Raw genomic sequence first — 13,201 nt, 5'->3', positions numbered from 1 at the left:
TCTCAGTCTTACTGAATCACTTTTGCTGAAATATTCCAAAAATACTCAGGCTGAGGTAAACATCTGGCTAGAAAAATTTCAGTTCAGACATTAAAAGTTTTACAAATACTCTGAAAAACTTTAAGGTACTATAATGGGAACTGCTGGGCAACTTTCCTAATTGGTGGTGCTTCCAATCTATTGCATAGTCAGGAATTTATATATTTTATTTATCACTATCTACTACACTATCAACTATCCTCCACTGAGCTGAAAACAAGCAGTAAAACAAAACCAGGAGGGAAGCAGAGAGCAGGCAGAGCTGCCAGCTGAACCTGCACAAGCCCAGTAAAATGGTTCTGTGGCCAGTCTAGCCAGTGAGAGACACTGAAGGACAGTTTTTGTGTCTGCCATGGCATTACAAAGCCATACCACACACATGCACACACACATCACCCTGACAGAGAAGGTTTCCACAACATGAGTAGTCTGTGCCTCTCCCAAGGTCATGTGCCTGAAACCCACAGCCAGGCAGACTGACGCTCAAATACGAGTGGAGCCGTACAGACTGTCGAGATAAAATTATCACAGTCGTGTTTCGGCAGATTGAAAAGAAACCTGAGATGCGTGTTCAGATTAGCTCAAGAAATAGGATCCCCGGCCAAGCAACAGGCAATCCTATCAGCATGCTGTAAGGAAAACTCAAGCAGGTTTCACACAAACCAACCTCTGGAGAAAGAGGAACAAAACAGTTCCTACTTCTGAGGCAGTAAATGAGTGTTTCAGAGCCATGTGATGACAGCGTGGTCAGGACTGTACCTCAGATCTCTCCATGTGACTACAAAGAGCACTTGGCATTGAAGTCTCCTTTCCAAATTCACCAAACAGACATAAAACGTTTCTGCAGTGACACACATAGGACACAAAAGATCCCACCTAGGAGCTAATTTCTGAATGTACTGTTTACAACTCAGAACAACTCCAATGTACTGAAAACTGGTGAAGATTTAAAAGCATGAATTTTTTCTGCTAACTCCACAATAAAAACCAACAAACAACTACCTTGCAATATGTTAGGACACTTCAGTGCAATTGTGTGAGCTATGACAAAACAACAAAGCTTTAGAACTTTGAAGTTTCCATTGTAATAAGTAGTGGTTATTACAGGAATTTGAGTATCTTCAGGCTGGGAAAGACTAGATTTAGGATTGCGATAACCTATTTAATTTCCTGAGGTCATAAAGTTAAGCTGTAAAGTTCTTGCATCAGGTCAAGAGAACTCCTGACACACCAGAAACTCTACTTCATGATGAATTACAGTCAGATGAAGCTGTCATTTGAGAGATTATAATACCAATGTTCTACTCAATAACTATACTTGTAGAGGATGTTGCTTTTATGTCTGTAAGTGGGTTTTTGCACCTCTTGCCTTCAGTAATGTGTGATCCTATCTTTGGAGTGCCTGTTACACTAATATGAAGTGACACTTCCTTACCAAGGGTTCAAATTTTAGCTGACCTTCCATTCTGTCCTGGACAGGTGAATGAATCGGACTGTCAATTTTGTAATAACGAGTTGAATTTTACTTTTAATAAGATTCCCAGTGCAGATTATTTTTGAGCCATTCTACCCATCAATTTTTTTTTTTACAGGGTCAAAAGAACTGTTGTTCTGGATCATGCATACGACAGCATAAAACAAGAATAAATTACAAGTACAAGAGTTGATAAATAGGAGACAGAAGATAAGGAATTCACCTTCAATAAACAGTTGAACGTGAGTACTAAGGTCTGGCATTGAAAACAGAACAGGAGATACCTGGTAAACAGAGTAATGTGTGATTGCCATGTAGACTTACCATGGCCTTCAGAGTTAGAGATGCTCAACATCTCTGAAAAAAATTCCCCAACAATAATATTACATTCAAAGCCATGGAAAGTTTATGTATGTCAATGGCAGTAATGCACTGTCTCCTAGCACCAATATTTCTAGAGCATAAACAGGGATATTTAAGAGTGAAAAAGGAATGCATTTATGAATGAACAGCTGTGCTTTCCAAAAAACCATTAGAGCAGAGGGCAGTAGCCGTCAGAAGAAGGGGTGGGGGGGTGGGGGGTTCCTTTCCTAACACTCAGACAGTCTGATCTCTTTTGGGATTTGATCCCATGAGGAAAGCTAAACCACAAAGCCATCTTGGAATACCTTCATTTTGGTCTTTGTCAAAGACCATCTCCCCTCCCTGCCCCAAAATCACACCATCCAGTTTATTCAAGAATGCAGCTGGCCAAGTGAAAACAAGAGGGAATGCCTTTCTCTCACCACTCCTCAAGCAGAGGGTTTGTGAACAGCACATACCTACAGCACTTTGGCCTACAGAGGGGTCATGAAAATGGGAGAAACAGAAGAATCACTGCAGAATGATCTGAAAGCACAGAGCATGAGCCACGTGGGGTATTCACCACAATGGGGCTGAGGATGGCATCACAGCCAAAAGAAATTTGGTTTCAATTGTAATGCTCTCATGGTATCATCCCACTGATGTGATAGTTTTAGCCAAGTTTCACCAGACAAACTCATTTAAATATGCTTGCCATTTTAAATTCTGCTACAGGAATCACAACTGCTGCATTTTCCAGCATGACAAGTAGAATAGATTTAGTTTGGAACCAACTTACTTGTTGCACAAAGTTTTCTTTCTAGAAAAATGACAGTTTCTTTTGCCCAAACTTTAGCACTTAAAAACAAGACAATTAAGAAGCGTTTAATCTGTTATCTCCTGCTGCTTTTGCCACTTTCTGCAATATTTGGAAAATCCTGCTCTTTATTTAAAAGCTGAGTTATCAGACGTGGTGAATAATTTCCCAGCACATCTATCTGATTTGTTGCCTAGATCAACATGGAAATCAAATGACCCAGACTGTACTTTCATTCTACTAATGGAGTGGAAAGCTGCTTCAAAACAATTTTAGTCTGCAGCTGGTCCTTTCCCTTGCTCTGTTTCCCCTCCATTGAGGGGGAGCAGAGGCAGAGATGCCCAGGGAAGATTGCATCCCTGCATCTCTGCCCAGTGGTGACAGAATTCTTAATGATAATATCTCTGCTCCAAAAGTGGGAGTCAGACCAGATGCTGTGCTGGAAAGGTCTCCCACTCTACTGGTTTCACCACAAACGTGCACTATCCCAGGAATGTCTCCATGGGCCATGGTTGACAAACCCCAATTTCTCTGCTTCTTCCCCTAGCTGTGCAGGTACAAGGCAGCTCTGAGTTGGTTTCAGCTTCAGCAGTTGCTAAAATGCTGTGCATCATCACTGGGCACAGTGTGGTGCTAAGTGAACTCTGCAGCCCATGACTGGCATTGGAGCACATCCCACCAGCCTGGGGAAGGGACAGAGGGCAGCTCATGTTGCTGCCTGCTGACCCTGCTGACACATGTCCTGTGTCTGAATGGGGAGTGGGGACACTACACCTTCACACAGGCAATTCGAAACAAGATTCCTTGAGGCTTTCTTCCTTTCCCTTTCCCTTTCCCTTTCCCTTTCCCTTTCCCTTTCCCTTTCCCTTTCCCTTTCCCCTTCCCTTTCCCTTTCCCTTCCCCATCCTGTCCTTTATAAGAATGTATGTCTAAAGCTAACCCCAGTAAAGAAGTGATAGCTCAGCTAGATTTATCAGACTTCCATCCATTCGAGAGATCTGCTTACAATGACCACAGATCCCGACTGTGAAAGTGTCTCAGTAGACAAAGTCTTTGATCAAGAGCAGTTCTGTAGAAATAAAGAAGCACCAAGCACACTGTGGATTTCTCTTAAAGACAAAAGTTTGTTGAGTTTATCTGCACACACACATCTACATACGTGTATATACACATGCAGACATATACACTCATAGTCTAGACCTACCTTAACCACCAGTCACCCAAACTACTATATTTGAGCTTTTGCTTTTCAAATCTGTAACAAAAATGTGAGGATGGAAACTGAAGAAAGTTTCAAAAGCCCACAAACATCCTCAATGAACAGGCTTTCCACATCCTCACATCCAGAGTATTAAAAAATATTTTAATAACTGACTCCTTATAAATGATTAATATATTGTATTGCATGTAAGTGCTCTTCTGCTTCTAGGAATATCTTGTTGGGTAATATCCTCATTTGTGATTCACTGCATGTTCTTTTATAATTGCAGTGAAACAATGGTTTCTGGGTAAGTGGTTTTAAAAACTTTGTTGGGTGCTACAGGAGATCAAAGTATAATAAAACTTACATGGAAGCAAAAGTCGTGCATGAATAACAGCACCAGCTTTAACAAAGGACTGAATAAACACATGTAATTCTGAACAGGATGGACTGAATTTTTCATGCTGTCAATTCATTGTGGAAGGCTCCATTCAGATGAAAAGGCTGAGCAGATAAGTCTGAACATACCAGCACAACCCTTTACTTCAAAAACATACATACACAAGCCTGGATTCCCATGGGCAGGGAAACTGTCATTGCAAGATGCCAACATAGATCTTTACATGCAGAGAATGGGAGCCTCTGAACAGAGAAAATGCAGCCTCAGCAAATATTAATGACTAAACCAGGCAGTCTTTATTTTAGTGAGCAGACAAGTGGCCAGAGCAGCTGGGATAACCTCAAGTTCATATCACAGCACTATCAAGAAGCAGAAAACAACTGCCAAATAAGTCAGATATGACACTTCAAGATCTAGTCACCTGTTGTTTTGTTTTAGTGAGGGAAGGCATTGAAGCACTGGCTGGGAATGAAATTTTTCTTTGCTGTCAGAAATAAAAAGAATTCTTTTCTGTAAGCATGAAGTAAGTAGAGCACTGAACAACTCTTAACAGCAGAACATCCCCAAATTCAACCAAAATTCCTCACAGCTTCTCCAGAACTCCTACTACTTCAAATACAACCCTGGTGGGGACTCCTGAATCTCACTTATCAGTCCAAAAACTAGGAAAAAAAAAGACTTTTCAGCTTAGCCATATGCATTTGGAAGCAAAATGCTCAGCTGCAGGGCTTCATCATTTTTGACAGTAAAAGTAAATTGCAAGTGCAGTGATCAGCCAGTGAGCAGCAGTCTTTGTGGAATTAGTCACTCTTCCAGACTGAACACAGAACATATAGGTAAGCTTATTGCTTCCCAAATATCAAATAAAAATAAAATACAAAGAGGACAGCCTAATTCTGACTTAAACAGCGGAGAAAAAGAACACAGAACAAAATGTGTCAAAAGTAAGGGGCCTTTTTCTTCCCCAGAAAATTATAGAGTTAGATGTTGTAGATTTGTTGAGAATAAAAGGAATGCAGCAAATAACATATTCTACCAATATAAAGTTTGGGTTTGAGCAATTGTACTGAAATGCAGTGTTTTGAATGCAATATCCAAGTATCATAATAATCCATTAATACAGAGCAATATGGCTATTATTTTGTCAAAATTAAACTACAGAATGGAGAAATCTTAGAGGCCTAAATTGCTCTGGGATTTCTGTATAGCCTCTTTGCAGAAATACTAACCCAAAATGTAATGTGAAAAAAGCAGCAACTAAGGACATTCAGACAGAATGTCTTTCTTCATTCCCAGGTGAACAGAAAGCTCCATGACTTGTGTCCAAATATTTTGAAAGCATCAGCACAAACGAGTGACAGGGATTAAAGACATCACCTCCCTTCCATGATTACATGAACTGTATCAGATTGAAGAAATAAAACTTTTTTTTCCCCTTGATATGGTACTTATTTTCACTCCCCTCAACAGCAATCTAGCCTTCTATGGATGCAGTGGCATTTTAAAACCTGAAGTGTGAAGGTCATGAACTGAATTAACACAAAGGGCAAAAAATAATTCAAAAAATGTAGTACCAATATTTATATAGCAGTTTAACAGGCCATAATCATGATGAAGTCTGTGTAATTGTTTGTGTATATGAAGGGCTTCAAGGGGATGAAAACTGTAGTAAAATTTGATGTGCCTTTTAATCCCTGGATGAACTGCAAGGCCCTGCTTGCAGGAATAGTTCCTGCACTAGGAAACACTGTTCTGTCACTGGGAGAGATATGCAGGTGAGACTGCCCAGCCATGTCTGAGCTATGGATGCCAGGAGCCCTGCCAGGAGCCCTGCCAGGCCTGTGCATGTGCCAAGGTGCCACCTCACAGCCTGGGACAGAACCAGGTAGGACCACCCCTACACCCTGCCCTTGCACTGCACTGAGGGAAATCCAGGAATACCAACAATACCAGACAAGTGGTGCATTCAACAGGCTCCTTGGTGTGGATAGTGGAAGGAGCAGGAAATGTGCAAAATGTGCCTGCTGTGCTGCTGGCACCAGGCGGGGACATGCGAGGCTGGTTCTCAGGAGGCTGTGGGATTGCAGGAAAAGGCTGCCATGTTGCTGTGCTTCTGCCTGCCCTCTTGGGTGTCAGCTCTCACCCAGCAGCATCCCTCTCTCCCCGTGTCTGCGTGCTGTGGGACTCAGTGCTGCCTGCACTTTCATGCTCTGCTGTTATACAGTACGAACAGGGAATGCTTTCTGCTGAGGCAACAGTCAGTACAAAGCGACCAGAAAGACCCCAAGCAAAAGCCACCCAGAACAACAAAAGAGAATTCAGGGTGCACAAAACAAGTCTACACTGTTAATAGTGTTGTGAATAACTTACCAGCCTTTTTCTACCTCTACCCTTTGAGCTTTAGTACCAAAAGGTATTAGGAAGCATTCAAAACACCTCAGCTTAATTCTAAGAGGCTAAAAATCTTAATAGAAATTGCATATGGAATTCCTTTTCTTTTTTAAGCTTCAGAAATGCATGCTTGGAAATCCCCAGTGCTGTTCCACCAATGTGGAGGTAACTAAACATAGCAAAGAGCAAAGGTATTACAGGGCAGATTCTTATCTGCTTTTCATTACATTGTACAGCTGCTCACATCTGTACCATGAGTTCAAAGCTTGAACACAAACTGTTACTGTCTGACAAAAACTCTGCACTGTGTATCAAAGAGCACCCAGCCATATTTTCAAAAGCAGGTTTTTTTAACTCCAAGAAGAATGTTTTCAGACATAAATTGTATTTCTCCAAGCCACTGCCAGTACCCAAGCACTCCCCACAAAGACAGGTAACACCACACCCTACCCGTAGAAATGAGGCTCCTCCGATCGCTTGCTCTGTTCCCTGCTTCGTCTGCCTCAGAGTGCCCAGATCAGATCCTGCCCCGGAGAAAAAGCAGAGTCAAAGGCTTGTGATACTCAGAGCCAAGCCCTGGAGCCAGGCTGCAGGAGGATCAAGGAGTACTGGGCTGAAGCAGCATGGATGGGAGATGTATCAAAGCATACTATTGCTCAGTCATCACACATAGGTAACTGAGAGCATCTCAAGTTTGAAACTGCTGGTCACCATCTGGTGATAAAATATGGAGATGCCAAGTGAGTTAAAGCGAGCTTGTGCATACCAGCATATTTTAGTTACGCTACAAAATGAAACCCATCATCACCTTCATTCATACTGTGGTGTCTGTCCCAGTGTTGCAGTTTCATACAATTTGTGTTAACTTTTTCCCTCCTTAGCTTCAATTACAAGCCAATTTCATCTTTCCATCACATATACATAAACACAACCTTCCAATTCAAGACACTTCTCATACGAAAGGAAGTTAAATGCAAAAGAGAGCAGCTGAGACCTAGAAAGTCATGCCACTCCTAAAAACAGGCACAGAAGTCAGGCATTGGCATGAATTTGCTAAATGATGCAGAATTAGAGTGTTAAAGGAAAAGACAGGAGTCTGGCCCTTCCCCTGCTTCACAACTCTTCAGTGTGAATTAGAGACTCCTAGGAGAGCAGCAAGATGAGGCCTAGCTGACCTTTAAAATAATGAATAATTTCCTAACATGGCAAGATGTTTTAAATATACGTAACAGCTTTAAACACCCAAAGCACTCCCCGTTTAATTATTTCTGCTACATCTGAAATATTTGAGGAAAATGTAGATGATATCTCTAATTTGTTAATTACCAGCTGGCTCCTACCATGCATTATTAAGCTACTGTGGCAGTGACTAATGCCTCTGACAATACTAAATTACCAACAACACCTTGTGGAGGAATGTGACCCGAACAGCCTAGAAAGGACTACCCGCAGGTGTTCATTTTCAGATAAAGATGCTTTAGTAACTCAAGCATAGAGCAGTACCACAGTAATGCCAAGCCTAGAGGAGGAGGGCTGCATCCCAAACCCCACATGCTGCCTAACCCATGAGCACTGCCATGCCCCATGGCTGGAGTAACCCAGACACCTGCATCTCACTCCCTGCTCATGGCACGGCTATGGAGGAGGAAGAGCATAGAGGGCTTTTCTTTGGAGGTGGTTTAGCTGCAGCAGTGGCTCCTCACTCAGTGGCTCAGGCAGAGGTGCTGGATGTGCAGATTGCACCCATGTTTGGGACTCCTCAACTTCCAGCAGCCCAGCAGTCCCAAAGGCTTTGAAACAGGGAAGATGAAGACAAAGGAAATGTCATTGCCCACAGAAGGTCCCCCTGCACAGCTGCAGCCCAAGCACTGCCCTTTCCCTCTCACCTTTGAATACAAGTCTTTTTTTCCTCCCCCCCGCCCCATTTTTTTTTCTCTAAGCACTTTCTGCCAAATTGATTAAACTAATAACATTACAGCTTGAACAGGAACGTACACATCTTAGTTGTAAGTGTGTGAAATAACATTACTCTCCCTTCCAAGTCCTCCTGGAGTGGTTAGGAAATCCAGTCTTCTCTTGTGCATTTGCATTATAAAATTGCTGAACAAACCTATTCTGCTGTAAAGGAAAGGGACACATTTTCTTCCCTACTCTAAGTAGGTCAATGAAAACATGATGTTGTGAGGATGAAACTGTTTTCCTCCATCTTCTTTCCCCTAATGGCAATTTCAAATCATTCCAATTTAATTATGTTTCTAGTGTGAGCATAGTAACACTGTAAGGTTATTAACAACTGATGTATTGGTGGTCCTAAAGTCTGGGTTTGTGCTTTCTTGAGGGCTTATTTTAGCCTTAGATATATACATGCAATTCCTACACATGGCCCATCATGTTAAGAAAAGCCTGCAAAGGAATCTGGATGTGAAATGCAATGCATTATGAGGCACAAGAAGTTAACACTCAGCTCTGAGACTGACACTGAGCTTCTACATTAATGTGATCTCTTTTTTAGGATGACATTCTTACTATCACCTACTTTAAACCTGTGACCAGTGAACTTGCTCTGAATTAGCACTGGCATAAACAAAGCCAGACCATTTCCAATGAAACTACTCCAATTCATAGCACCTGGAGACTTCTCTGAGTGCATTTCATGAGGAGGGATTATCCAGCAGCTGGAGAAACATTCAACTTCCAGCTATAGTTATCGGAATACTAAATGCAAACTAACTAACTAACTAACTAACTAACTAACTCATAAATACTAAATGGCAATAAAAAAACATTTCGGGGGAGAACACTCCTCTCCTCGATGAGAAAAAGGGCAGAAATTACATTACACTAAAGACAATACATACTGCCTAAAGTATTATTAAAAGATATGTTTAAAAAAAAGGATGTTGCTTTTCTACTGTCTATTTCAGAACAGATGGTGTAAATTAGTTTTGTTCACATTACTGAAAAAGGAAAAAAAATTAATTCACCTCCTGTAATGCCTGTTGCAAGCTCTCACTCACCCACACAAGAACTCCAAAGTCCCCCTTCTGCAGCCAAATGTTTGTCATAACAAAGGTTACACGCTCTTACAACCCACTCCTTGTATCCTTGTCCTGAAAACAACAGGCCTGCCTAGAACAGTAAAGCTAAGCACATACAAGTGGACATCACTCTGTCCTCAGTGTGAAATTTTTACCCTATGAAACCCCATGACTTCAAAGGAAACTCGGATTTCATCCAAAGAATCCAATTACATATTTCAGATCCAGGATGGACTGTCAAGTGCCAGCTGACAAAGTGATGTCCCCAAGTATTTCAGGACAATGATATTTGAGATGAAATGCAAAGCCAGCTGTTTATGCCTTATCTAAGGAACATCTCAAAATGAGGAAATTATATGATGATTAAGTGTCTCCCCCACCTCAGCAAAACACATTCCACTCGGCAGAGGTCTTTGCAACCAGAATTTAGAAACAATGTCTGTCATTAAAATAATTCCATGAGCAGTATTATCACCAGTATCATCAAATCATAGCGATGGTAGAAAAGATATGTAATCCACCTCCCACTGTGAGATAGAGTCAGATACATTTTGTTCATGTTTATTAAAGTCATTCCTAACACTTCCAGTGATGGAGACTCCACAAGATCCACCAGCAGGGTATTTTGTGGATAAAACTTTCATAGGGTTTACCTCCTCTTGTTTCATTTTAGATCCATTTCTCTTTGTCCACAGCACAAAAAAAGATTACTGGCCCAGTCTTGGCAACAGCCTGTACTGTGCTGTCTGTGCTGAAAACCTGCCTTTCTCCTACTCACTCCTCAGCAGAATGCTCCTCCTTAGGCACAGAAAATGTAACCCTTTCAGGGTTTCCCCCTGGGCTATGTCCTATGGATCTCTGATCACTTTTCCTGACCTCTTCTCCATATCCAAAGTGGTCAGCATTTTCTCCAAGAGCAGTGCTCCAAACTGAACACAGAACTCCAGATGAGCACTCACCAGTGTGGGGATTGCTCCCTGCAGGCTGTGGGCCCACATGCAGCCCAATATTGTGCTTTCCTGTTTCCCCTTTCTATTGTGCAACAGCTCAACATTGCCAATCCATGTTCAACCAGAGATCCACAGCAACCTCCATCCTTTCCTGAAGAGCGGCTGTCCCACTGGCTGCTCCTCAGCCAGTACTTGGTGACAACAGCTACAAGGATACAGCTCAGTGAACCTTCTGGAACTACACACCACCACTGCAGCCTCTGTGCACCTAAGAAGATAAAAATGCCCTTGCAATGCTGATTCACAAAAGGCACCAAGTTGTGGGTAGTTTTTCATCAGCACACAGTGCCAAACACTGGAAATGCATCAAGGACTGGCCAGTATTTGCATAAACTTCCCCACTTATTTGCTCTTTCTAGCAAGAGTGGGGTGGAAAACCAGGAAGGACTATTTTTCCAAGGCTGAAATATCCACTTTTATGTCCTTGCTCTGTACAGAGCCTGTCAGTATAGGCAGTCAAGCCTAGTACAAGCCCAAGCACTCACCTACAGTTGGTGCACAACAGAAAAAGGATAGGACCAATGACCTGTGAAATAGGTATGGACAGACCTGGCTAGGCTGGGGTTCCTTTCTGGCAAAGCTTGGTTTCTCTTGGACATATCACAATGGATGTCTTCTTTTCTACTTCAGTATTTGGCAAAAGCTCAGGCTTTGTGCACAAGGAATTTATTTTTGCTTCCTGTAAATGAGAGTGGCATGAAAAATTATCTGTCTTCTTAGTTGATGGCTTTTTCATAGAGAATACACTGTTCCAACAAGAGTGGATATTAAAAAGTGCAACAGCAAAGATTAGGCCTATTCACCCCAAGTTACCACCAAGTTGAGAGTAACTGCACAAGACAATCAGCCACCACCTATTCCCTCTTCCATGAAAATGTACTTTCCTGCAAAGAGTTCATATGAGCCTGGAACTATTTTTTTTCCCAAAAGTCTTTAATCTCTAAAACTTTTAATTCTATTTAGGAATACATTACAAGATTTAATGTAGAGGAAAAACTTATATTTTGGATTCTCTTCAACTATCCACTGTCTTCTTTATTTATTTAATTGTATGATTTTTGAAATTCTATTTACTATCACCTGGGGTCACATAATTGCTATTTGTCATTATCATTTTAGCAAGTTTCCTCTGTGTACGCCCACTTCCTACTATAAAATCATTTTTTCAGATGCTCAGCCAGATTTTATGGCTGACCTGAAAATTTATATATCAAATATCAGACTGAGGTGGAATGCATTATTTACACATTTTCAGCAATTTTCAAAGCTAAAGTTATGGAAGAGTTTCATCTGTGCTAAAAGAAATCTTTAATTATTCTTTTGCTGAGAAGCCTTCATTTCTCCATTGTTTCACACAAAAAAATTCTGTAGGCAGATATAACAGTTACTTTCCTATCCCTATCACTGAATAGCCACTGAATTTATTACCAGAAGTCACACTCCATTCCCAAGGATGGCTCACTGGGAGTTTTAGAGCTTACAAGTGCAAGTGATTGCTCTGGCAGCTGAAGGTCTGCACCTTGCTGACAACTTCTGTTTTGAACTGACGTGGGTCTATGGGAGACCTGCTCGGGGGGCTCCTCGCAAGCCACACACAACCTCTTGTATTTGAAGAGATGTCTCCTTCAGAAATTTCCTCCCCTAGACTCCCTAGGCAAGCAGAGGAGATGGAGCAAAGACTGCTGCTGAATTTCCACTTCTGAAAGCGCTGCCAGCCTGTCCCGCTTGTTCTGACTGTGTTTGATGGGTCACCCAACTCTATGGCTGGAATCAGGGGGAAGGCAACTCAGAGCTTTGGATGAAGATGCCTGGAAGGTGGCAGTGCAAGAAAGATGGGAAGCCAGGACACAGAATAAGTTGTAGGGAAAGTAACATGATAGTCAGCATTATCAGAAGTAGGGGTTTTAAGCAAAAAAGGTTGGCTTGTTTACAGAATAGCCTGGCAGAGAACATAGCATGCCTGCTTTGTTAGGTTCTCCCTGCATTCCTGTACTAATCTGCACAATACAATTTGCAGCTGCATTAAGCGGATGTGATTTATTTTCTCCAATGATACAGGGAAACTGATCCAAATTTTAAGAACAAAAATAAAATCATAAAGCACTCTGCATTTTGTTAGATCTGGTTGGAAATTTGTGTGATCTGTTTGAAAACAAGATTGTTGGTGTATACTTAAAGAAAAGTTAAGTATTTGCTATCATAAGAACAATTAAAAATATACATTAAATACCAAGATAAAGGACTGGCCAGCTCTCCTAGACTAATTTTTCAAGTAGGTGAGAAAGCTTTCAGTCATACAAGATAGTTAGGATTCCACATTTAAAAAGTGACAAGATTTCAGAGTTATCAACTCACAAGTTAAAAAACTATTAAATCAATGCATTGCCTTTGACATTTAACACATTTTTTTAGATGTAAAGGTAGTCATTCTCAAGTCAATTCATAGGAAAAAACAGAATGGATTGTATGTCTGTATTACAGGGAATGGA

The 13,201-nt window shown here is 41.4% G+C and overlaps 1 protein-coding gene across 12 annotated transcripts in view; it reads right to left on the bottom strand.

Moving 5' to 3' along the window:
- Positions 1-13,201, bottom strand: part of DTNA (dystrobrevin alpha) — a 222,501-nt gene that overhangs the window by 161,579 nt on the left and 47,721 nt on the right. For 2 of the 12 annotated variants that reach the window (XM_050971124.1, XM_050971125.1), the window contains exon 2: positions 7,115-7,188. The exons of the other annotated variants lie outside the window; for them this stretch is intronic. The gene's annotated coding sequence lies outside the window, so the exon portion shown is untranslated. The remainder of the gene's footprint in view (positions 1-7,114; positions 7,189-13,201) is intronic. 12 annotated transcript variants of the gene reach the window in all.

Source organism: Serinus canaria, chromosome 2, assembly GCF_022539315.1.
Source record: "Serinus canaria isolate serCan28SL12 chromosome 2, serCan2020, whole genome shotgun sequence".
Classification (NCBI taxonomy): domain Eukaryota; kingdom Metazoa; phylum Chordata; class Aves; order Passeriformes; family Fringillidae; genus Serinus; species Serinus canaria.
The sequence above is the reverse complement of the archived record's forward strand: the minus strand, read 5'-3'. Positions and strand labels throughout refer to the sequence as shown.